Source organism: Strix aluco, chromosome 2, assembly GCF_031877795.1.
Source record: "Strix aluco isolate bStrAlu1 chromosome 2, bStrAlu1.hap1, whole genome shotgun sequence".
In the NCBI taxonomy this organism is placed as follows: Eukaryota; Metazoa; Chordata; class Aves; order Strigiformes; family Strigidae; genus Strix; species Strix aluco.
In genome coordinates, this window is record NC_133932.1 from 62828288 (window position 1) to 62854108 (window position 25821).

The 25821-nt window shown below is 41.3% G+C and overlaps 1 protein-coding gene across 6 annotated transcripts in view; it reads right to left on the reverse strand.

Moving 5' to 3' along the window:
* Positions 1-25821, reverse strand: part of JADE3 (jade family PHD finger 3) — a 66883-nt gene that overhangs the window by 33389 nt on the left and 7673 nt on the right. For 3 of the 6 annotated variants that reach the window (XM_074814973.1, XM_074814971.1, XM_074814972.1), the window contains exon 2: positions 15373-15425. The exons of the other annotated variants lie outside the window; for them this stretch is intronic. The gene's annotated coding sequence lies outside the window, so the exon portion shown is untranslated. The remainder of the gene's footprint in view (positions 1-15372; positions 15426-25821) is intronic. 6 annotated transcript variants of the gene reach the window in all.

Genomic DNA, 25821 nt, shown 5'->3' on the forward strand with positions numbered 1-25821 from the left:
AGGGCATGAGCGGTGCTCTGCTCTCGGAGGAGACTCAATGTCCCATCTGTTCAGCCAGAGGAAGAGTTGCCATGGTGGCAGTTGCTAGCTGAGACACGGGTGGAGGCCAGGAAATAAGGTGGATGCACAGCAAGGCAAGGATTTAGAAATATAACTCACCTTAAAAAAGAAAGAGAAACCCAAAGGCATCCATGCAACACAAAAGGCAAATTTTAAATAGAGACAAACACAGAAAATGGTGACAGATTTAAATCATCTGATCACTGCTTAGTTAACAAGAAATTTGGTTTTCAGAAGTTTGAGAAGTGATCAAGGGTATCAGTGAGAAATGCTTCCTTGGCGCTGCACCAATTCCATTAAAAAAAAGGTACTGAGCTTTTCAAAATTGATTTTTGAACATGTGATGTATACAGAGAATGGTGAAGAAGAAAATTCTGCACCGCTACTTAATAAAAGAAAGATCAAAATAGTGATCAGTCATATACTCTAAACAAGTACCAACAGAAATCCATAGACATTCTTGTAAGTCCTACTATTCTATAATATTCAATATTACATTTGCTAAATAAGAACCAATAACAATTTACAATTAATAATAGTATAAACAAAAATCACACCCATCTTTTTAATGAATTGAATGAGAAAATCATTAGAAAAAAATTTAAAAATGATTCTGCAAGGACAGCTTTTTTTTTTCAAGCAGAAGATAGGCACAGCAGGTTACACGCTGAAGTAGCCTATCCTAGACAGATCAACCGGAACTGCCTGCAGTATTAGAAGTGCCAGTCTTGCCACACCTGAAACTTAAGCAGCTTCATTTCTTAAACAAAAGAAAACCATGTGCTATTAAAAAAAAACAACACAGCTAAATAGCGCATTTGATAAACCTTTCACATTAGTTACTGTACAATGGATCTTGAGATTTCCAAAGACCACAGGATAAACAAGATTTCCAGATAAGCCTGTCCAAAGGCTTTGAAGAGATTGCAATCGACTTGTTTGCAGCACAATTGTTTAATTTAGTGGAAATTTTCAGTAGCCTTTATATCTAAGAGAATGGGTTTACTGAATCTAAATGCAATGATCACTCAAAGTTTAAAACAATCCTTCTGACCTATCTGTTATAAAAAGACATTGCCCACACTCCTGGAAGTTGATGAAGAAAACGATGCGTGCAGTTTTCAAGCAGGTAGATACAGAACTTAAGTCAGTTATTCAACCCAGGAGGAAGACGCGGACACAGTGGTCAACAGGACCGGACATCAAAAGGTGTAATTTGTATCACTTTAAGCAAGCAATAAACTCCCATTACATAGCAATTAATTTCACATTAATTCACCTTCTCACAGCTCAAGGAACTTGGGGGAGACAAGGCAGCCACGCTGTATACAAAGAGCGGTATCCACCAGAACAGCTAAATCAAAAACAAAATACCCTAAACACCACAGGACTTCACTTCCAGCTAGCAATGTAAAGTGGCTTGTGCAGGCACCAGTCAGATGAAGAAACTTCCATGAATCTCTTGGGCAAAAGCTGTTTGACAGGTAGAAGGCACCTGGGCCAGAAGGGCTTGTCTTTGTGCATGTTTTGGGGGCACCAGACTCGAAGTTAACTGCTGGGTAAGGGGGGGACAAGACGACTACTTTCATCTTGCCAACTCGTGTAGTTTAAAGGCATGGACTTCATTCAAGGGCAAATAAGATGGTATTGCCTATTTGAGAGCTTGTACTTCAGCAGCCAAACCCAGCCCCCCGGAGCATACCACCCTCCCTAAAAAGGAGGAGGTTCTGCCCGCGGCAACACCTTCTCTGCTGGCAGTCTTCAGTTCCAAACAGCCCTGGCTTACAGACCATCAGGCACGTTACAAGACCTTGGGAGACAATGAAAAGAGGCATCTAGGTGTGCCGAGCAGTATTCCTGGCTTCCATTTCTTAGCAAGAAGTGCAAGTCCTCACTGCTTGCTTTGTTTTTATGTTCAGATGAATTTTTGAGCAGTTGTTAAAAGGTGCTGAAAGCTTATGGCAGGCGATTCTCATCTCTTATGGTCTACAATAAAACCTTTTCACTCTGTACTAAAGACAGCCATCTACAGAGCACAACATAAGCATTCAATTAAAGTAGGGTCAAACACGAGGTTGAGAGATACAACTGCAGGAGGGAACACCCAGGAAGCCTGGACTTCTGCCTGGGGAACTGGGAAAGCAGAGAGGAGATGGCTACTTCAAAGACTGCTTACACAGAAATGGCAAGTGTAACAAAAACTTCAGAACAGAAAGCACACCTCTGCCAAAAAGCCACAGGAGAAAAGAAAACAACAACCAAAACAAAAAACCAAATATTAAAAAGTTGTATTCGAAAACTGGATTTGTAGCAGCTCAGGCAAGAGATTTACACTTCCATCATTGCAGACAGAAACAGAAAAAGCAGTCACTCAGGGTAAAAGCCCTGAATAGTAGTAACACTGGATTCCTGCCTGATTTTTTGCAGCAGTATTAACCACAACAACAGTGAATAAGAGCCCACAGAGCTATAACAAATCACAGGTGTGCTGCATTCAGTAAGACAGGTTATTAAAGTGACCAACATGCTACAGGTTCACTGTGGTTCACCCACACGACGCAAGAGTAACAGCCTCAGCATCATTCAACAGGACCACCTCTGGCTTCACTTTTGTTTTTAGTAGGAGACTCCTTCGTTGTATCCTTGTGTGCTCTGGGACTGCCACACAAATTCCAGCTCACTTCCACCCCAAAGCTCATCAGAAAGGCTTACTAACGATGTTTCTGCTCCCTCACTATAGGGGGATCCCAAAGTAACACCCATTTTGTGGTAAAGCTCCCGTCTCATTCCTTCACTTGCCTCCGCAGAATGCAGAAGAATCAGCAGCCGCTCAGTTCAGAAAGACAGGAGACACAAAGCCAGACCCCACAACAGAGAAACCGATGTCAGCCTTTCCCAGCTTCAGTCCAGTTCCCTCCAAAGTGCTCCGGCACCCTCCAGCTTGTCCCCTGTTCAGACAGTGATACTATTAGCCAGATGATACAGTTCAGAGCAAGGCAGCAAACAACCCTGTGCCTCACAATTCCTGCTTCTTCCATCACATTTATGTTTTACCACTTGCAAAGCACTGAAGAAGTTAAAAAAAATTTAAAATATATACACATACATATCCCTAAAAGAGCTAAACATAGAAAGAAAGAGCAATCATTGCATATCAAAAACCCAAACCAAACAAGCAGAACCAAAAATCCCACAGAAATGGATACAATCCCTCATATACCCTAGCTTTGCCTCTTTTCTAACTTCACCCCTGAAAACTATGGTGCCAATAAAGCCTAGAATAAAGGAGCACAATTAATTTTTTTCAACATGTGCAGCAAGATTTCATGAAATAAATTAATGAGATTGCCAGTGCCCTTTTCCTACCACAGAGTATCAGTTATAATGAATGGCATGTGGCAACACCAAGAGAGAATCAAGTAAATAGTATTATTTTTAAATACAAAATGAAAAATTTAGTAAATTTTTGTAACAGATTATACATTTTTCCACAGCATAGTTCAAAAGAAATTTAGAAGACAGCCTCAAGTAGATGCTACTTATAAAGAAAAAAAGATAAGAAAAGATGAGCCGTCATTAGGAGCATGATGGAAATGCTGGATAGCGAGCAGCTAAAACCATCAGCTTCCTTCCACTTCCCTTCATCCAGGCATTTGCAAACGTGCATGTTGAACTTCTTGTTTGAATTTTGAAAACTTAGTTTTAGCATTTAAACTTTCTAGCAGTTCCAATGTACAAGCTAAGAAAAACAAGGAGTGTAAAGCAACTCAACAATGAAATGTTGCAGAGTGAAAGAGGTTAAGTGCCTCCACCCCTCTAAAAAGCCCCAAGAAAATCCTTATTTCCCAGTCACTGAGTAATGAATCTCACTACCTTAAAAGGTGCTTTGGCTGTGGATTCAAAATGTGCTTAATTAAGCCTTATGGTCCAGCACAATTACCTTAAAAATTATCATTAAAAATAAGAATATAACAAGCCTTGACCTAAAGCTTTTTTTGCCCCCCTCTTTTTTTTTTTAAATCCACAGAAAGACTAACAGCTGATCAACCACTTATATGACAACATATACAAATTCCAAAGATGTTCACCTTCAGGGATCTTTTAAACGAAAATTAAAATACAGAAGTGACATTAAGAAATCACCATGTTGCAAGCAAAAAGGTACTCAACTCTCCAGGCAATTATTGCAATGGAATATTTTCTGGCATCATTTTTAGTATAAGTTACCAGAGTGGTTCCTAAACTTGAACCATATTCCATACCCATATCATTTCTGACTTGTCAAGCCATGGCTGCATGTAATATCCCTGATCTTCTCACAACACCTAAAACAAGAGCCGCAACTTAAAAAAGAGAAATTGGCCTCATTCCCCACTGTCACCTAAATACCTGAACGCAGGCCAAGATGCCCTGAACCCTTCGGGTGTTCACCCAAAAATAACCCCAGGAAACGCACTCTTCTCAGCCACAGGCAGCAACATCGCACTACCAGCATTTCCCCGGCTTCCCAAAGGCTGCTGTCCATATTGGGAATTTTGCCCTGGAGCCAAAACCGATGCTGGATCCAGCACATGGCTGCACTTTCAAGGAAAGCCAGGAAAAAGCCACCCTGCGCTCACCTGGCTGAAATTAAACATAGAATAATCAACATATCAGCCAGCACGTGAAAGAACCTGATCAAAAGGGTAACACTGATACTTCCAAAAATCTAGGGAAGATGTTTTGTAATTAATTATTTTTAAATTATGCTCGCTCCCCTTTGCTTATTCAGATATCCGCACTGCTGAAGTGAACAAGAAACAGGCACTTGCTTCTACCACCATTATCTCCTCTCCCCGAGGAAAATCAACATCGCACTGACTTACAGCATTTCCCATTTCTGAAAAGCTAGTTACCATGCATTACTCAAAAAAAAAAAAAAACCACCAGCATATGTCAACAGCAGACAGTTAACAAAATTTCAGAGCCTTATTCAAAGCAAAAACCCATTTCAAACACCTGCAGAAAAAAACAACAAACATTTTTCCCTTTTCAGTTTGTATCAGAGTAAACAACTACATTTACCAAATTAACTATTAACTTTATCCTCTTGTTCCAACACATTCCTCAGGATAGTTCATCAGTAACAGAGTTAGCAGAAAGAAGGATGAGGTATCTCACGGAGTCTGAATTCACACAGCATATTAGGCAAGACATCAGTGACAAGCGTACAAAATGAATCCTTAAATCCAGCCAAGATTTCCGAACAAAACAGTATCTCCAAGGAGTAGCAGCCCCTCCTTCCTGATTTCAGTTTGTTGCAGAGAAAGGTTAAACATATCCATATGCTACTCACTACCTGTTAAGACCTATACAGAAGGAAAAGGCAACCAAGAACAGTAATGCAAATATATCCTAGACCTGTGAGATTTTATTTCTTCACATTTTAAAATAGACTGACAAAAATGGAATTGGCCACAGCACTAAGGAAACTTTCAAGTGGGACAAAAAATAACCTACTTTCTATATCTTATTAAAAAGAAATCCAGCATCTATGTATGAAAACCAAATGACAAGCTACATGCAAATCTCAGATTAAAATTCTGTACTTACATTTTTACAATATGGCTTGTCTAAAAAAAAAAAAAAAAAGGCAGAGGCAGTAGGTAGAAATTTCTAAGTCTCCAAAATGTGGTTTATGTAACTGTTAAATTTAGATTAGGAAGCAAATTATCTTGAAAGGTCTCCAGGAAATGTAGTACAGTAAAACCATTTAAATAGGTCAAATTTCATAGTCAACTGCCAGGGAAATTACAAAATATGAGTAGAGTTAATACAACCTTTCAAATAACTAGAGGAAGAGAGATCACTCGTGTTTGGGTTTTTTATTATTATTTTTTAATATCCTATCCATCTCACAAAAAGGCTATATAAACTGGAAAAAACACCCACTCAGAACTTGGGTTAGCAATATTTTCTGCACTGAAAAGGTTTGAAATGTTAAACAATTCACAGAAAACGAAGTTCAACAAAAAAAGTAAAATTGTTTCTTTATTTCACTCTAACCAGAAAATTTTAAGACATTAGTAATATACCCCTGCTTTACTTAAGAACTCTGTAAGAGTGAGCACATCTATCCTATCCTCCCCTCATCCCCCAAAATAAAATATTGAATTATTCTCTGAAGACTGTACTGGGCCTACCACAAAATAACTTTTCTTGCTATTATTTCATACTATACCTTGGTTAATATAATAATTTGTAATTCAACAAAAAGAGGAATGCACCAGTTTTTAGAAGCAGTATTACCAGTGACAGATGATTCCTTTGTCATTAGGTAAATAAATAATTCTAGTAGGCAAGGAACTGCACGTTACAGAAATCTGGCTAATAACATGGGTCTGTATGAAGTGCAATAGCAACTAGACATAGTCTTGAGCTCTGTTTTCCTTATATGTTACTCTTTTTATATAAGTCAATTTGGCAGCTGCCACAAGGATACAGTAGGTTTTAAAAGAAGGAAAAAAAGAAAAAAGTCCAAAATATCATCTTCCAGCATGACTTATTCCCTGAAATAGTTAAATTCTGGACTGAAGTCAGCTGATAGATCATAAAACTAGGATGAAGAAACCCCAAATAAAATCCCCCCTGCATTCATTTGTGGATTATGGGCCAAAAGGGAACCCTGACATCATTTCATGTGCCCTTCTATGACAATGATTCATCACTCAGTCTAGTGCAAAGCACTTAACGCCCATCATTTTGCTTTGTGAGTATAAAAAGAGGGTAAGTGATTCTACTTCACATTTATAACATGCTCTGACGATACAATAAAATACAGCACACCCCAAGTACAACTGCCTTTCCTACCTTGAAAACAGAAGCGCAGATTTTAATTTCCAGTGCCGCATCTGTGCGTCAATCCACCGTGAGGGCAGAGGGCACAGATTTCCACCAGAGGCCTTCAGCAAAAACGCTTCATGCCAAGCAGCTTGTTAAAAATCAGCAATCCATCTCAGAAGAGCAAGTCACCAGCAACACGCGCAACGCCACCATTACCTCAACAGAAACTCTCCAGGAGACTAGAAAGAAATTAAATCGCCCTCTTCTCTGTGCTTCCTCGATACCCGGCAGTGACCCAGCAGCCTTATTTTGTCTTTGAAGCAAGCTGCTGATCTTGGCCTGTACACAGAGCAGCCAGGTGGGCCAGGCTGACATGGAAGTATTTCTACCCATTAAACACTGCAGCTTTAGATTAGCACCCTGAAGATGACACTGATCTGGGCAGAATCAATTTTTAAAAATAAACAACATCAGGCTGTCATTAATTCAAGCAACTACACCAGTGTGTACATGGTTCTGCTCCTCTCTATTTCAGCCCTCATAATTACTTTCTGCTCCCGAAAACAACACTCTTTTTACACCGTTTATTAACAGAACTATTGTTTTCCCAAAAGAACAGTAGAGATTTAGACACCAAAAAAATTATTTCCTTCAAAATATCATACTGAGTTTGAGCAAAAGCCTGCTTTTAAAATAAAAAAGAAGAAAAAAAGCACTTCCTCCCCTGAAGCTACAACCAGCCTGGCACTGCCTGGCATCGCCATGCTCACACACCTCAGGCGTGTCTGCCCAGCTGCAGCCCGGTGAACACTCACTCCTCATCCACCTCCCAGTTCCTCACCCACCTCCCAGCGTTGCTCCCAGTCAGGGGAAATGCTAAAATGAGGGCAGAGCCCTCGGAAGAGGGCACTGCCGCCCGCAGCAGGGTACCGCGCTCGGTATCGCTGCCTGCGCATGGCTGAGGGGGCGCGACGCCCTGCCGGCCCTGCCTTTCTGCCCGCCCTGGCCAGGCCCACCTCATGGCTGGGGGGAGTGACACAGCCCCCAGAGCAATGAAACAAGGAACAAGTTCCCAGCAGGAAAGTCACAGCAGCGTTAAACACACAGGCAGCCCGTGGAGCGCCACCGTCTCAGCTGTCATGCAGCAGGTCAGTGCCAGAGGCCAAGGTGGCCGTCAGGGCAGGCAGGCCCACAGGGCAGGGAGGAGCATCTCATGTCACTGAGGGAAGCAGCTCTTGCTTCCTCAGGCCAGCACGGCACAAACAATCTGCCTCACGTCAGGCTGTTGGAAACACCATGGGAGCTAATTGATCCCCGAAGGAAACCCCCAGGAGGCAGGGGCTAACTCGAATATAGCCCTCTCTAACCAGCCACGTGCACCAAGTGACACAGAAAAGCACCTACCCCAGCTACACACGCTCAGGGAGTTTGTCCACTCTGAGGAGCCCTCAGCAGGGGAGACGCAGTTACTGATCGTGTGTTGTCTGTTTTACAGGGCTCCCTCAGAAGAAAACTCATATCTGACATTAACACTGAGGCATCTAATAACCAAGGGGCAAAAGAAAAAAGAAAACCCCACAAGCCCACGTGTACTTACTCAACAAAGACGAAGCTAAGGACAACGTCCGCTTTGATGAAAGACTGGTGTGGATGTACTGCTACTAAAAATGGACCTGCATCAGGTCATCGCACCCAGTGCTAAGCTGGGTAAACAAGGAGCTAGCTGCCCAGGAGCTCCCCCGGGGGGTTCGACACCCGAAGACGGCCACGTGCGCTGTATCTGCAAGGAGACTGCAGTCACGGGCGCGCCAAGCGCCGGCGAGAAACAAGAGCAGCACACACACGCTTCACCAATATGACTGAGCAGAAAAACCTCAGAGAGCGTTTAGCTGGGCTTTCTATTTTAAGAGCTGGTATGATTCACGTTACCTTGGCTCTCAGTGTTTTGCAGTCTTTACCATATCTACCCTCACGATAAGCTCATGTTAAGCAAGCACTGAAAGCCCTGACATTTCAGAGCAGCAGCGCAGAGCAGCCATACATCACGCGGGGAGCCTCCGGCAAAGCAGGCAGCTGCATCCAGGTCTCCCAAGTGCGTATCCCTCGACCTCACCGCTTGCTGCCCTTCCTGTCGATGCACACATGGGGTCGAACAGAATAAAAATCCCTGTGATGCCCTAAGTCACTAAGTATTGTCCTGCTGTTGTACAGTGATGAAACTGCACCACAGTGGGGTGGGGGAGATAAAAAAACCCCACAAACACAGAAGCATCACTATTTAATTGAAAATTACTTATTAACCAGTATTACACTAGTTCAAGTGAAGCTGCCATTGTGCCGTATCTGCCTGACGCTGCCAGCAGTTGCCCACTTGTATTTGTTTCTCTGCTCTCCAGCTGTACTAATGTATGCTTTCATGACAAAACACAGGTAAGGAACTAGTATCACAGCTAGGAACACAAGCAGGAAATATTATCAATGAAGGAAGAATCTAGAAATGTATGCACTATTTGGGATTATGAAAACTAACTTTTCTATTAATAGCATAAGCAAAAGTTCTCATATCCTGCCCTGCAAGATACCTGCTTAAAATAATCAATTAATTTTTTGGTACTTGCTAAAAAATAAAGTAGGTTTCACTGTTCTTATTTTGTTTTTCCTAAATCTCAAATAATTAAAAAATCAACAACAGCAGCCTGCATTAAATATTTTATCTGTTTTGACTCATTTCTTTCTTTCTTACAATGCTTTGAAGAGACTAACCACTTTGCTGCGAAGTTTTGCATGACTAACAAAACCTGAAGGATTGCAAAAGGCAGAAAACACTAAGTTGTGTCTTTATATTTTACTCAAAGGATAAGAGAAAGCAAAAACATGAATATTTTCCTATAAGAAACATTAAATTGATAATTTCTTTCCTCATCTGACAAGAAATGGTTTTCATTTACAAGCTGAAAATAAACAATCTGGATACTAAAGTTTTCCTCAAGTAAAAAAAGGGCACCAAGAGGATCATTGGATAGGAACAATTAAAGGGAATATACTGTCACAGTCAGAGCTCGAAATAATATTTGGAATACTCTAAATCATTGGTGGAATACTGACATCCTACTATATTTTCTAGCATTTCACACATGACACATTTATATGCGGTTGCACTATTATTTTAGTTCTCCATGTCAAAACATCAAAGTGTGAGCAAAAATTTACTAGAAGATTTGTCTTTTTAGTTTAAAAAACTTTTTAAAAAGAACAAAATTTGTCTTAATAACTAATGAATTTAAATTAATTTTAATGGCCAGTCAATTTAATGTTATGTGCTACAATCTGTAATATACAACACACCAATAACGTTGAGGGGTCTTTTAGTCAGACAGATTTAAAATAGATTTATAAAAACATAAATACCATTCCAGGTTTCTCTGAATTGAGGTGGGAGAAGATATTGTGAAAGAGATACTGTGACCAACTGATGTTTGTTCATTTTTATGTACAAAGGCAAAAAGAAAAATTACTATTTTTTTCTGTCATAACATAAGGTGTAGCAATGACAAAATAGATAGCAAACTTGCCCAGTGGGGCTGACACCACCCTGGAAAGGGGAACCACAGGATGATTGCACTTGCCCAAAGTTTCAAAAATGCCACATCTTGTTTGGGAAAGCAGTCCAGAGATGCATCCTAAAGACCACATAAGGTACAATTTCTCATCCAACAGCCAAGTTGAAGCCAAAGTACATTTACATTTTTTTGAATGAGGGAACACACTGATCAGGACTGACCATTAACACTCCTCTAAGTTCCTCCTTCCTCTTCCTCCCCGCTCACTAAAACTCTTCTGCTGTTCCTAGTGGAAAGCATGTCCTACTCAAGCTGTGCTAAAGTTGAGTAAGTGGATGGAGGTGGCTTTTTTTGGCACAGGTAAAAAGGTGTCAACCCAGAGGGTGGATCACAAACAGCACTGGTACTTGAATACGTGGGAGTCAGAAAGTACAGGAAAGTACTATCCTTTCCATCTTATGAGGATGAGGAACTATCACAGCTGACCTTCCAAAGCTGCAGGGGTGTGAGATAATGACTCTGACTCCAAAGTCAGTCCCTTTGTCCACTCTCCACTCCTGGAATGGAAAGACTGGAAATGCCTACAAGTCGTGGAAGTAGGGAGGTGTTTCATCACATCTTTGCTCATAGGTGAGCGTCCACAACATGCTGCAGCTGCTGCACCTGAATCCCATGCTGTCAAGAGAAGTAATAAAATCTCTGCTGAGAAATGAAGAGACAACAACTAAAAATGAAACTATAAAATTGCACAAACAAAACCACCTTTATGGCAGTGTCATTCTTAAGACTCCATGAAGCAATGCAAAACCTGCACAGTCAATATGTTTTGTACATGCAACTCCAGTTGGCCAGTGAAGTTTTTATAAACCCGTAAAGAAGTCTCCTCCTCTGCAGGCTCTTACCCTGCACAGCTGCAGGGCATGGGGCAGGCTGCAGCTGTATCCCTTGTCAGGGTCTTTGCAATTGAGAGAAGTCACAAGCAACCCTGCGCTCGGGCTGTGGCAGAATAAAGCATCCCCAAACGCTTCCACCACCCACCTCCCCAGCTCCGCAGCAGCAAAAGGGACCAGTTGTTCACATGGAAGCTGTGACCTGGGAGCAGCTTGGGCACAGTCCCTCCACTCCCTCAGACATCCCTGCTAGGGAGGCCAAGCACTGCTGCCTACCCCAACACCAGCTACGGCTCCCAGTTAATACAGGCACAGCCATGCCACATCACCTGTGGGACACTTCTGAAAGGTCGTAAGATGATGAAAACACACACGTTAATTGAATGCCTTTAAAAAATGGGTCCTTGGGCATTCCAAAATCAACTGTAGCAGAAACTATTGTAGGAGGAGAACAGCATGGAGAGCTGCGCGTTGGTACAAGAGAGGCATCCTTCTGGCAAGGCCCAAGAGCAGCAGCGACAAGCACCGATACAAGCCTGACTGGACACCCACTGAGCCACGTGGAGAAAGCTTTATGGATGAGCAACACTAGTAGATCACTCACTTGACCTAAGAGCAAGGGAGTTTCTTCTCCCTCCAGCACCACTAGAGAAAAAATATTTGCAGAATGTGAACCTCCAACTACAGCTGTAAGGAAAATGTGACATGGCATTAAAGTAAGAGATTAGACTGAGACTACCCCACTGAGAAAGGAGGATGCAGAATAGGAGGGATCTGCCACAAGTGGTAAAAAGTGAACAGGATGAAGAGACTACTCACTGCTTCTCATGGCCCAGAAGACAAGGGACACACAAAGTTATGGAACAAACTTTAAAGGGAAGTCATTAAGAGGGGGGGGAAAAAAAAGGTAATTTTGTACAAAATTGGTTAGACAAACTCAATCCTACAGGATGTTGCAGAGGTTGAAAAGTAAACATATTGAAAAAAAATTAAGACAAATGGAGGACAAGGGCTATTAAACACAATAGGTCATGTCAATCTGCCAGAATTCCCCAAGTCAAAATTTTACAAGAAAAAGAGTCTATGTGAGCTTTATAACGCTCTCTTTCCCTAGGTGCCCTCTGTAGTAACTGGCCTAATTCAGTAAGGGAACTCATTTGAAACCAGACTTAGTCATAGCAATTCACCTCTCTGCAATGGATTTTAATTTTTAATATATCAGTTCGCAACCTGACCTCTGTGGACTAGAGATCAGACAGGTGGTCTGTAGGGCCACAGGAAATACTGAAGTGAGTATGTACATCAAAGAAGATTCTGATTATGATGGGCACAGAACCAGAGATACTGACAGTTGACATACTGTTTCCCTGAAGAGTTTGTTAATCACTGTTCACTGTAGAGAGCTATTCTGGTCAGAATTATTAAGTTAAAGATTAAATCATTCCCAGTGGGTTAGACTTGTTGCTTTTTATTTTAAATAAACAAACTGAATAAACATGCTGTGCAAATATAGCCTACATGCACCTTAGGGCACTATCCATTCAGGATTTTCTTTTGGACAACCCAGAAGAACGAAAGGAGGAACAAAAAGCATCCTGGAATAACCTGAAATGTATGCATGCATCTGCGCATACGCACACACAAACCACTGCTGCACCTCACAAATCTGTGCAAAGGAAAGAGCAGTCTCTGCCTTACCTTACTGCCTCTGGAAGCACAGGTATGCCTTCTATACATTAAACACTTTAGTCTTAAAATCACCATTAAGCATTGTTAAATTCACTGGTGAAACTTCCTTGAGTTTCATCTAACTATTAAGGAACTGTTTTACAAAAACAACTGCTTTGAAATCTGTTACTCTTTTTTTTTTTCTTGTCATTTATAATATCTGCCACAAAGTAGCAGACACACACCCATTTATATCTATTCCCAACCCCTGTAAGTCATGTCTAAAGCTAACATGAATATCTACTGACATACATAGTTGCAAACAAATGCTTCATTCCATTTCTAGGTATTGCAGTCAAGCTTGCACAAGGCTAAGAGAATGCTAAAGAGAATGTGCTGCAAGGACTTAAAGATGGCTAGATCAACTTCAAGCTAAGGAAATTAAAAAACAAAACAGAAAAAACAAAACTACACCACAAAACCAAAGAGGCTGTGAGCATTTCTCAAGACCAAAAACCTTTTCAAGTATCCAGAATCAGAATACATAATAGCTTGATGGCTAGCACTTTTACAGAGCTGGAATAACTTGAATTATAGCTTTCCTGAAGCTGACCAGTAAGACATACTTGTAAGTGACATCTTAGTAAACATACAGATATTTAATACAGAAGAACATGCAGAAGTTTATGCCTATTTACCTATTCTTTTTTTTTTCTTCTCCAAGGCTTCTACTCTGCAGAGATTGAATCCTTTAATAATAAGACTTTCAATTCCATGTCTGAAGCCTAAGAATCCACTACACTTCCATTTTCTTCAAATCTGGACAACTAGTACAGTGTTCTCATGTGAATTCTTACAGGTTTATTATCTCAAACCTTTCCAAGATACACATCTGAAGTTATTCTCTCTCCTCACTCACAGGAAAATAACCTAAAACCTGCAGCCAGCATTGTGTTGCTGCATGCTTGAATTCTGTAAGCTAAACTCTTAAAAACCTATTTAAACTACTCAGAAAAAAGTACTCGTGCTAAACTTTTCTCTGTTAAGCGCAAACACGATAGCGATCCACCTCATCTGAGCCATTAATTTTACCAGCCAAGTCTATCTGAGGTGGTATTTTCCAACTGCAATGGCAAAGCACATGGTGTTGTAGCCCTGCTAACAGTACAGAATCAGGTGGGAGGAGAGACCAATGCTGGTTTTGTGTGGAAAAGAATTGCTAAGCCCTGACCCCTCGAAGACAAAGGGATGGTGCAAGAGTAGTCAAGGCCAAAGCTCTATTTTCAGAAAATCAATGGGTTATGCACAATAGCAACCGCACTCAGATGTTCTGAGCCCAGCTGGAGTCTCTAGATCTGGTCTCTAAATTCAGAGTATCTGACACTGAAAACTAGAAAAAAAAAAAAAATCACTTCCCACCCCCCCTTTTTTTTATTTTATTTAAACAGTCAAAGTAGAAGCAAGCTTTGAACAAGAAGTCTTGAAATTGAGATGACTACGTCCCTTCTCTTTGCCACTCCTTATGATCTTTGGTAGCCAGCCAAATGGCTCAGCTTAGCTTCACTTTCCACATCAGTCCAAGAGTTGAATAAGTAATAAAACTTGCATCAGGAGAGGGCTTTATAATCACATTAGAGACATGCAACAGAGACCGGCTACCTCGGTTCACTGGACAGCTTCAACAAGGCTTCATAATGAGGTACAGGTGTTGGCACTAATTAGGAATACCCAGCTCACTGCTGACATCAGCCCCTCAAAGCAATGACTACACTTTAATCCTTTAAGCCACATAAAAGGAAAGCAGAGAGCAGGCGGACAAAAAAAAAAAAAAATCTCTGAAAACGCCTCTGCAGAGGATTGAAATATTTTTTGCTTACTTAAGGGAAAAAAATAGAACTGTCACAAAACTGCAGGAAGTTTACTGTGAAGTATCTGAGAACGTAAAAGAATCTAAACCTTGTGCACAACCAAGGTTTTTAATTTTAGGAAGGGGGTATCACTGTGTACAGTATGTATTCATCACAACTATCAAAATTTACATCCAGAAAAGAAACACAGAATAAAAAGGGGAAGAAGCAGCACATGTAAATATTGTGGTAAGATAAAATTATTCCATCTATGCCTACCAGCCTTCCAAGCATTACGGGGTACACCAAGATAGCTTTTAAATGAAATTATTACAAGGAGTTCTGCAGGCTGGAACCTCATTGTTAACAGCTTCTTTTATGACTTCCTCTCCTTTAAAATCCACACAGCTTTCATTTAAAAGGTGATATCTGAATGTTGAAGGTATATAGTTTCAATTTACACATTGTAAACACCAACACACACATTTATTTTTTTTTTTTAGTATCAGTTCCTCCTTCACTTACATGCCAGGTCATGAGGTAGATGTTTTCGCTTCAGCTGATGACATCACAAGCTCCTAAAAAAATGAAAGGAGTGCTATTTAGGTAGTAGGAGTGGCATTGAGAATTTTATGTTTGAACTACAATTTAATTTTTGGCAAGTAAGTGAAGGATAGATTATATTTTTATTGCAATTTCCCTAAGAAAACGATACCTCTGTAATATAAACCCTTAAATTCCATAACTCTCACTTAGTATGTGAAAAAATTAAACGCATCAGTACATACTACAATATAAATATATAAAGTATTACAATTAATAGTAAATTCGTAAGAATAATCTCAAAGTCGACTCTGTCATCCTCTTAACATGAATGGGAATCAATTTTACCAATACCAACCAAACAAATCTTTATTTAGTATATTCTCTGTGCTGTTCTGAGAATACAAAACAAAACGTTCATGTAGTTGCACGATTATTCAGCTGACTTAAGGGGCTGATTTCTCCAAATACACTGATTCTTTCTGACTTCTAAAGAGCCTTCTGTGAACTGAACATGCTTATAAATTCAAAGAAGGGCAAATAAAAAATAAGTAGAGGGAAAGCTCGGTGTGGCTCCTGCCTTAATTCCTCAAGACATTCCTTCAGTCTTCTCCTTGACAATCCTGGATAGCTCAGCTTCCCTGGCAGGGATTCTGCTTACTCGCCCTTTTCAATCTAGTCTTGAGCCTTGAGCAATATTAAGTATGGGAACAGAAGGAATTTTTCCCTCCACTAACTGCCCACATTCCCCTCCTGCAGGATCGCGCACATGTATGTTTTGTGTCCTATTGTAATGGACATGGCAAAAGCATTAAAGTTGTTACACCCAACTGATTAGTTGCAGCGCTCCTCAGAGACGTCAGCAGTTAGAACAGGGTCTGTCCTGGCAGGCAGTCCACTCCATGCCTTAGAGTAAAAAGCTAACAAAAACAGGACTACTGTGATCTGGGGAACAAAGTATTAGAGAGCAGAAATTCAAGTAAAAACCAAGGAACTGATAACTGCATGCTCTGCCAGAAGAAAAAGAATAAAATGGGGGAGGGGAGGATGGCAATGTCTTTCTAACTGAAATAAGGCAGCTTCTGGCCAAAGTGTCAGCACCATGCTGTAACATTTCGGCTTCTCCACCCATCTGCAGTACAAGAAAAGGATACCACCACCCATCCACTGAGGAGTGGCACAGATCCTATTACTTAAGAACTATTGTTGCTCAACTTAGGCTGTGGCATCAAAGGAAAACACTTTCTTACAATCGAGGGGGGGGGAGGGGGCAGAGGAGAGAAGGGGAACACACAATATATTGTAGCTCCCGTATGTTGACCTTACAAAATTTTAAAGTTTTGGCTATGTTAATTTTCTTTGATTTAAGGTTTTGTCTTTGGGTTTTTTGTGTGTTCCGGGGGTTTTTTTGGTTTGTGTTTTTTTTTAAATCCTCCCAGTTTCCTCTTCCCATCTCCTTGACAGTCTCTAGCTATACCCCACATTAAGCAATTAATTTTGAGCAACACGAGAAGATCTGCAGATCAAAGCAGTACCAGAGCCAAGGTTGCCAAAACATGAATCACACTATGTGGGTCGGGTTTTTAACTGGAGATAAGCAGATACACTCCCCGGCCGCCACCACACACATGGCCTGAGGCAATCCACAGGGCCCATGAGCAGGAGGCGAAGCGCACTTGGCACGAGCACTGGAGCATCAACGAGCATCAGAGCATCGATGGGAGCCTCCAGTCTCCAGCCAGACCCACCCAGATCGCACGCAGCAGAAACACGGTGTGCCGAGCTGACACACAGCAAGTGGGGGTGACCGGAGGGACTCCCTTTAAAAGCCCACTGCTGCTCTGCCGCAAAACCCTGGTATTAACACTGCCTCTACCCGCCGGCTAAGAAACGCCAAGAGCCTCACTCACAAAATGCACTGGAGGAGGGAGGGCAAAGGAAGAGATGAAGTAAAAAAATAATTAATGCCTGGATCAATTTTTCAAACATGACTTCAAACAAGTTTTTCTTATGAGATGTTTCATTATGGGATAATTCTTTAGTGTCCTGTGAACACCTTTAATGTAAGTTTTCAATAGAAACACAAGCAAAGCCCTGGTTGTGGCAGCTCAAATGGCATCATTAAAATGCAACACAGCCTACAACTTTTAAGCGTGAACAAAACCACAGCTTTTGCCTCCCAGCTGAACCACAAAACTAATATATTTTTGAACTCGTCATTAAAAACACATTTGTTTGCTCAGTTAAATGCCAAGATGAACTCTGAAAAACCAAAAGGTTCAACTAAAAATCTTTTCTTTCTCTAACCCTTACACTATACAATCATAATCTTCAGTCCCAACTTATTTCATAGCCATGTACAAATATACAACAGATCGTGAAAGATATAGCTAACTCCACAAAATATCACTCCCCTCCTTTTTTTTTTGGGGGGTGGGAAGCCAGTCTTAACATACTGATTCAGAAACATTAAACTAATTCACCTCAAATTAATGAGCAGGGGGCTCTTCGCTAGCAGGTAAAAAAACAAGACTGACAACAGCCTGGAAAGGTGTCAACCCTCCAAACTCCCCATCAGCAGCAAGTTCAGGAGTGGGGTAAAGAACGCACAGGAGAAGCTCGTCCTCCTCTCTGCACACACCGTGCCAACAGACTCTGCATTTCTACTCCCTGGGTGCATTTGAAAAAGCAACAGGGCAACCACAAAAACTGTGGCATGGAGAAACAGAAAAGAAAAAAAATAATTTATAGGAACTAAAGGAAAACGTAGACACAGAAAACAAAACTTAGAAATGCACAGTAGCTTTTCATAAATACTGCCTGGAAACTAAGCGTCACCAGGGGAAAAAGCATCAGGAAGATTTATTTCTTAAAATGCAACTTTTAACAACAGAAAGCCATTTGGAACAAAGACCTATTTTTGCAGTTATCACTACTGTTATACTACCATTCCCTCTGTAATTTACCATAGTACTTACCAACAGCCAAGCCTCCAAAACAAAAATCACGCTGGTTGAAAATAGTGCTTCGTGCTTCTCTGTCCCCCACACTGCACTGCCATTTTCAAAAAAAAGAGACAGTCGCAGAAAATGATCTGCCAGGGTCCTGGAAAAGGGCCCTGAGATAGGACCAAGAGTTCAGACTGTGCATAATGGAGGTTCCGCAGCCTCTCCAGGAGAGCCCCTTCCACTCTGCGCGACCCTTACTGTTGCAAAGCTTGCCCCAGCGCTTAAAGCACACATCTCCCTCCACAGGGTTCAAGCCCTTTACCAGATCTCTCTCTGCACTGGACCCTGAAGAGATCATCCTTTTCTTCTTTACACAGCTAACTTCACATTTGAACACTATGCTTACCTCTTTTGTTAGTACATCTTAGTCTTTTCTCCAGACTAAATAAAACTCAGTTCTTTCACCCTCTGCTCACAGGCCACACTTTCTACATTTCTGATCCCTCCAGCTGCTGCTCTCCACCACGCTTTCTGAGGCTGGCACACAAAACCACCATGAGGTTACGATGCCCAAATCTGGGCAAAGGCTTCCAGCTGAACCCTTCCCTACACGGAAAATACTCTTTTCTTGTTACAGAAAAACATCCTTTACTGTCATGTGAGTTGCAGATAATAATTCTAAGTGCAAACTCCAGTGCCTTTGCTTTTGCAACTGCATGACTGTTGTCTCACGTCCTGGCCATGAGCAGTTATTGCTGCTGGGCCCATGGCTCCCAGCCTGCAGGAGCACAGCCGAACCCTCCCACCACAGAGCTGTCCCTCAGCCCCCTGCTCAGCCCCAGACAACCCTTCTTTCCAGGCTCCTTCTCCAATCTGTCAAGATAACTGTAAGTTCAAAGCATCTTCTCAAATAGACACGCAGCACCACCCAGTTTCATCTGGCTATTTAATGAGCAGAGTCCTCATTCCTTCACCCACATCATTAATGACAAATATTAATTAATACTGAAGCTAGGAAAGACCACTTAAATCTCACCAAATTCACCTGTCTTGTTTGAAACTAATTAGTAACTATCCTCTCAGTTTTCTAAGCAGCTGCACACATTCCTGTGAGCATTTCACCTAATCCACATTTCCTTGGCTTGCTTCTGGTAACACGAGCTGTCGGATAACTTGCATCATCTACTGTGCAATTCCCACCTCACAAATGACTTTCAAGACTGAATTTGAAAGCTGGTCTTGTGACGCTTCGTGTGTCCTTCACAATAAATAATCCCACGGATATAACAACTGCTTATGTGGGAAAGGTATTAGAAAACCATTGTATTATTTCCAGTTTTTTACAGACTGTTTCAGATATCTAACGCATGTAGCCAGCTCCCCACGGACTACCAGTAATAAAAGTAATTGTACTCTTTCCCTTATAGTTCTGGAAAAATCATAATAGGAACAAGTATCCAAATACCAAAACCGTATCCATCGTATTTATCTGAAGAGATACTTCCAGGCAATGTTTATCCTACAGGGACTAAAAGTAGAAAAGAAAAAGTCACTAAGCTTTAAGAAAAGTCTTCTAAAATCCTTACTTCATAACAAACAGGGCTGGATTTTTGCTTGTAAAAACCTGTGATCTGATGCTGCTTCTTCATAAGCTTCTAACAGTGCTAACTACAGTAAGTATTTAGCAGCTTCTTGATTTTTACCTCTCTTCCACACTGGCTTAGCCAAGAAAGTAATTCAGTATAAATCCGCAACCTCATTGTAAAAATCTAAAGATAGTTTGTCTCACCTTAAGATAGGTCAGAGATGCAGAAAGCATCTAGCAGAGCCTGCAACTCTCTAGCACCTTCACTTCCTTCCACCATCACAAAAATATTTCATTACACCTTTACACAACAACAAGCCTATTCTTAATAATAGCCAGCAACTTAGTAATTCCCAACAGCCAATTGAAATTTGCTGGGAAAACAATCTCCCACAGCAGCTTATCCTGCTTTCAGACAAACAATGCAGCAGGATGTCTAGAAGGATAGGTTTCATAAGCCAACTAACAAGTAACATCAAGCCGCTTTATGAAACATTCTGAAGTCCTGGGCCCCTAGGCACTCAGATGGTGACCGAACGCAGCAGTTATTTAGCATGTGTGTAGTGCCAGCCATTCTGCAAAATACTCAAAACTTCTTATTCATTGCTCGAAATTCTTGTTATACAATCTAATTAACATATACATGCAAAAAAGCGAGTCAGGGGCTGAAACAACTGCCCTTACAGGGAAAAGCAACCAAGACTGACATACACACGGGATTTAACTTAAGCACCTAACCCAAGGTGCACACGAAGTTGTTTATATTCTTCATATACTAGTATGTTATTAACATTAGTGAAACAGAGGCACAGGTCTGTAAGAGATCAGATGCAATGGCATAAATTTAAGGAAAAAAAAGTTTAGGCTTAGCATTAAGGAAACATCCTGACAGTCAGAACTGCTGGTCCATGTCCCCAGGGAAAGGATCGGAGACTGCAGCTCTTGACGTTTAAACAAAGATTGGACAAGAGTCCTGGTAGCTGCGCTGCCAAGACAACATGCTCCAGCTCAGCATTTCTCAAACTGGCCTGAGGGCAAGGCAACAACAAATGTGGGACCCGAGTTTAAAGAGGAGGACTGCACAAAGTGGTTTGTTAGGCCTGTCTGCACTGAGGACTGCACCTAGCCACGCAGACATGCTGCTGTGAAGCAGCAAGTACTGTGCATCAGCTATTCCACAGCACACACACGTATTGCTGCGTGTTGGTGAGAGCAAGCAATCCCAAATAGCTATTCCGCCCCTACGTCTCTCCTTCCTGCTTCAGAGACTGAAGAATATACATACACTGCTACAGTGTACAGTGCATGCAAGGACAGTTGCCACACACCGGGTCAGGTATGTTGCTCCTCTTTTTCAGGATGAAATGTTAAGGAGATGTATTACTTCAGCCTGGTGCAGGATGCATCTCTCTCCAAAGAGTGGGTATTCCCTGCAGCAGGTCGCATTGCAGTGCAGAGGAGTGTAGCAGGAAGAGCCCACAAATGCATGTGGCAGAAGCCTGCAGTAGAAGAGCTAAATTGGGATAAAAGTCTTGGGAGCTGGCAGGATGCTTCCTGAATCCATGAAGCCTGGAATGCTGGATACAGGCAGAAGTACCAAATGTATTTTGGTGCTACCTACTACCAGGAGCTGGAGAACAGGGCTGTGAGCCACAGACCAGCAAAACCAGGGTATTCATGAGGACCTGGAGCCAAAGAAATAAATCCAGTTCTTGAAGAAAGGGAACACTACATGTCTTTCCGTTAGCCACAGCCACATGTTGGCCAGTCAAGATTTTAACTGTCATGCTAAACAGATGTACTTCTGTGCATTTCCTAAAGCTGAGTGATAGCAGTACTGTTTCATGTTATGTTCTGAAGGGAGATTCAAGTGAACATTTCAGAAGCAATAATCTAGATGACCTAGAAGCATCTTTTCCCACAGCTAATTTCCATTATTTAATGCAACTATATTTGTGCACAGTTATGGATATCTTTAGTGGAGATCTTAAAATAAAAAAATAAAATGATTCAGCAAGTGTGAGAACTTCTAAACTATGGTAACAGATGTTACGTTTCTGATGGCACAGCCATGCCATTCTCATACACTCTGCAGCAAGTCCCATGACCCCACCACACACAAGAGAGTTGCAAATGCTAAAAGCAGCATCACTGCTTCTTGCTGGATCCTCCACACACTGACAATATAAAAGATGAAGGGCCAGATTCAGACTTCGGACTGAAGTAATACTAAACTGTGCACTTCAATTTCAATGCCTTCAAGTTAGATCTCTGGCTCCAGAACAACAAGAAACAACCAACCCCGTAATGCTTTAACTCCCCATGAAGCAAATTAAAAGGTCTTTACGGTGGGACTCAAAGTGCCCAGCACTTTCAGAACAGCCAGCTCACACACCAAAGAGGGAACGACGCCAGAAATCTCTCCTCTCACAGATTCAGCTGCTGATTTGCAGCCCTGTAAATGGATACCTTCGGGAATCAGATCCACGCTTGGACCTTTCTTCCTTCTCCCCTCCCTTCACACGTACACCTCAGGCATCCAATTCAGACTCACATAAAGCATTGGCAGTTGCCACACCTGCAAAGGCCGTCCCTCATTCTGCACCTCAGCTCCCCAGCCCTCCTCTGCCTCCACTGAGATTCAGCCCCAATGTCTCCTCCCTCCCAACCCCAGCTACCAGACCCCGGCTCCTTTCCCCCCAACCCCTTTCCCTTGCAGGACTCTGCTGCTGCCTACCTGGATGAAGCATGCAAGCACTCACGGCCATCACACCACTCTGCCAGAAAACCAGTCTGTGCAAACTTTTCCTATCTGTGTTGCACTGTTTAGCTTCACCCGCTTAATCGCAGGATGGCCACCAATTGCTGCGGAGTGTCAGGAGGCGCTTGTGCCTCAAACCACCACCAGCTTTTACAAAGCAAACGAGCCTGCTAAGACTCTGTTCCTATCATGGTTGATGCAAGTAGGAAAAAACCAAACAAACAAAACAAAAACAAAAAACCCACAACACCCACAGCTGATTGACATCAGTTAGTTTAAAGAAAAGATTAATTTATGTCTGGATTACAAGAGAAAAGCTATGTTAGATGACAGAAGTCAAAAAAAGACCACGTCCTCCTTTTCTGGATACATTAAGTTGTAATGCTCACCAGTGTACAACACATGGATTCACGCAGGCTACAGAACATGTGCTTTAAAGTTTCTTCAACTGCTCTGGCTACAAGGAATTGGAATACTTAAAGTGGTGTGGATATACTGAATAATCCTGGCCTTGAAGGTGGTCTCAGTGGCCACACAAAAATCACCCTCATTAACAGCTCACCTCATATCAAAACACTTAGTCAGTATTTAACTGAATGATAGCCAGTTTCCAGAGAAAAAGGACAAGAGACAAGTAACAGAGTGTTAACTTCACTTGCTTATCACAGCAATTTAAAGTACTTTTGACATCCCTCAAACTGGGGACACTGGAATTTGTGAGCTTTCATATGGAAACAGCCCCTGTTCTTTCTTGCTCAGACATTTGATCGTCATATCAGCACTCAAACTGTCACCTCCTCCTGCAAAGAAACTCCATAAATAAATAAAGCACCCAAGCTTTGCACTTAGACCACAAAACACAAGGCTTGGAGCACAATCAAATGACAGTTAATGAAGCAGCAGACACGAAAACACAGTAAACAAGACTTCATCAACTTCATCCTTTGTGGCTGCAAATTCCATAGCAGCAACCAAAAATGACTTCTTCCTTGAAGATGGTCTTAAATGGTCAGAAAGGGTTGGGGTTCTTTTTTTACTGTTATGAAAGAGAAACCTGTGTCAACTAACTAATCCTTTTCCAAAGCCATTCCCACTCAGTCAGACAAAACACATGACAAGCTCTGAGAAACAAGCAGGGAAATTTTGGCCTTGGTGGAGTCAATAGGAATTAAATCAGCGCCAAAATGAAGCCAGAAATTAGCAAAGCATTTATCTGATGAATTTGTGAGCAGTCACTCCTAAGTGACAAAACTGAGTTAATTTCTTCTCAAAATTTCCTGACTTAAACATGGGGGGGGTTGCAAGATCAAGTTGTAATGCAAGAGAACTACTCCTTTAAAGCACCCGCTGCCAGAAGAGTTTATTGTCAAAAGGAGAAATGTGACCTTTAATAAAATTGTCTATAAATATACAGACCTTTATAATTTCTTGTAGTTTATTAAAGAAAGACTTCCACTATGTAAAGCTGTTTCCTTTAGGGAGGCAAAGCTTTTGACACTGTTTAGCAACAGGTTAAACTAGACATACAGAGACTGCCACTCACGTAGGTATGGATGGGCTTCTACGAATTCCGAGAACAGCAGGTAACACTGCCCCTCACGACACACTGGTATTTCTGCACTTTGGGCACACAAACTGACACCAAGGTCCTTTGTGCTACACTCGCCAAACCACATCAATGACCCAAAGGGGGGGGGGGGGGAAGAAAGAAACAAGACCAAAAAAAAAAAAAAGAGACAACTTGCTTTAATAGGTTTGCTCCATGAGTTTTACATCATTTCTGCTTACCTGAAGCACAAAAACTTCTATAATCCTGTCAGTCCTGGAAAGCTCAACAGAGAAAGCAAACACAGGAACTCAGCTTCTTCTCCTTTGAGAATTGCCATCATGCAGTTGAACCCACAATTCTGACTGATTAAATCTCTATGAGTCTACAAGAGACCATGAACAGGCAGAGGTGCTACAGAGTACCCTAATGTGGCATTAAAACCTCTAAAGGGCAGATGTGAAGTGAAGATGCCTTATTACAGCCAAAGAAGTCTGGTATGGGAGCGAGGCAGGCTTAACTTCCATAGTCTGGCTGACACTAATGTCATTTCTTCATAATTAAACATATATGACCAGTCTGATCATTATAACACAGTTACACTAGTGCAACACCTTCAAATTGTTACAATAGCTGGTTTCTTTGATAGGATAACATTAATATATATTCCCTAAAAGGATTTCAAGGAGGAAAGAAAGCAAAAAAAATTGTAAGGTAGAAAATGGTTAGAAAAGGATCTGAGAAGCGCAGTCTGGTTACTTTTCAGTGTTTTGAAAGTTATCCCACTAAACCAATGCTTTTCCACGGTCTTCTTTTTCCAGCGGTTCCTCTTGATACACAGAAGTAAGTTTGCTTTTGAAACATACTTATTATCTGTACGAAACATACACCATCAATTGTACTTACTTTAAATCAAACACACAGATTCAATTTGCTCAATTAAGCACAACTTGCATATATACAGGCATAAGAGAACAGTTCTTGTTAAATACACAAGCAAAATACTCATCACATCAATACAAGCATTCACTAAAGTCTTATATCATGAACGCTTTATTTTCTATGAATATTAAAAAATACAATGATTTTTCAGTGGGTGATGCTTTTATATATACACGTATGTAACCCCACACAAATGTAACAGCCACAAAAAAAAACAAACCACCTCACATAAAAACACTGATGAAGGAAAAGCCCCTCTAACAGACCTAGCAAACTTGCAGAAATCTTATTTAAAAAAAAAAAAATTATCCCAAAAGGTCTGCCAAAGTATTTTCAGGCCGATTACAAATAATTTGGAAGCCTACCCTGTCTGGAGTCTGGTGCGGGAGACAAATTTAATTTGACCTTACTGATTTATAGGGTCCCAAGAAGACTGAGACACTCACTGGAAATGCTGTTTTCTCCAATAACAAGGAAAAAGTTGTGAAGTCAAGGCAAAAAGAAGAGGGGACAGCCAACGGGAGACTACAAAGGCATCAAAGACATTGCTGAGAGAGATGAGTAGGAACTATAAATCAAATTCAAGTTGTCCTGTACACTTGTGGCTTTTTTTTTTTTCTCCTTTTTAATTTACTTTAGCCATTTTTTC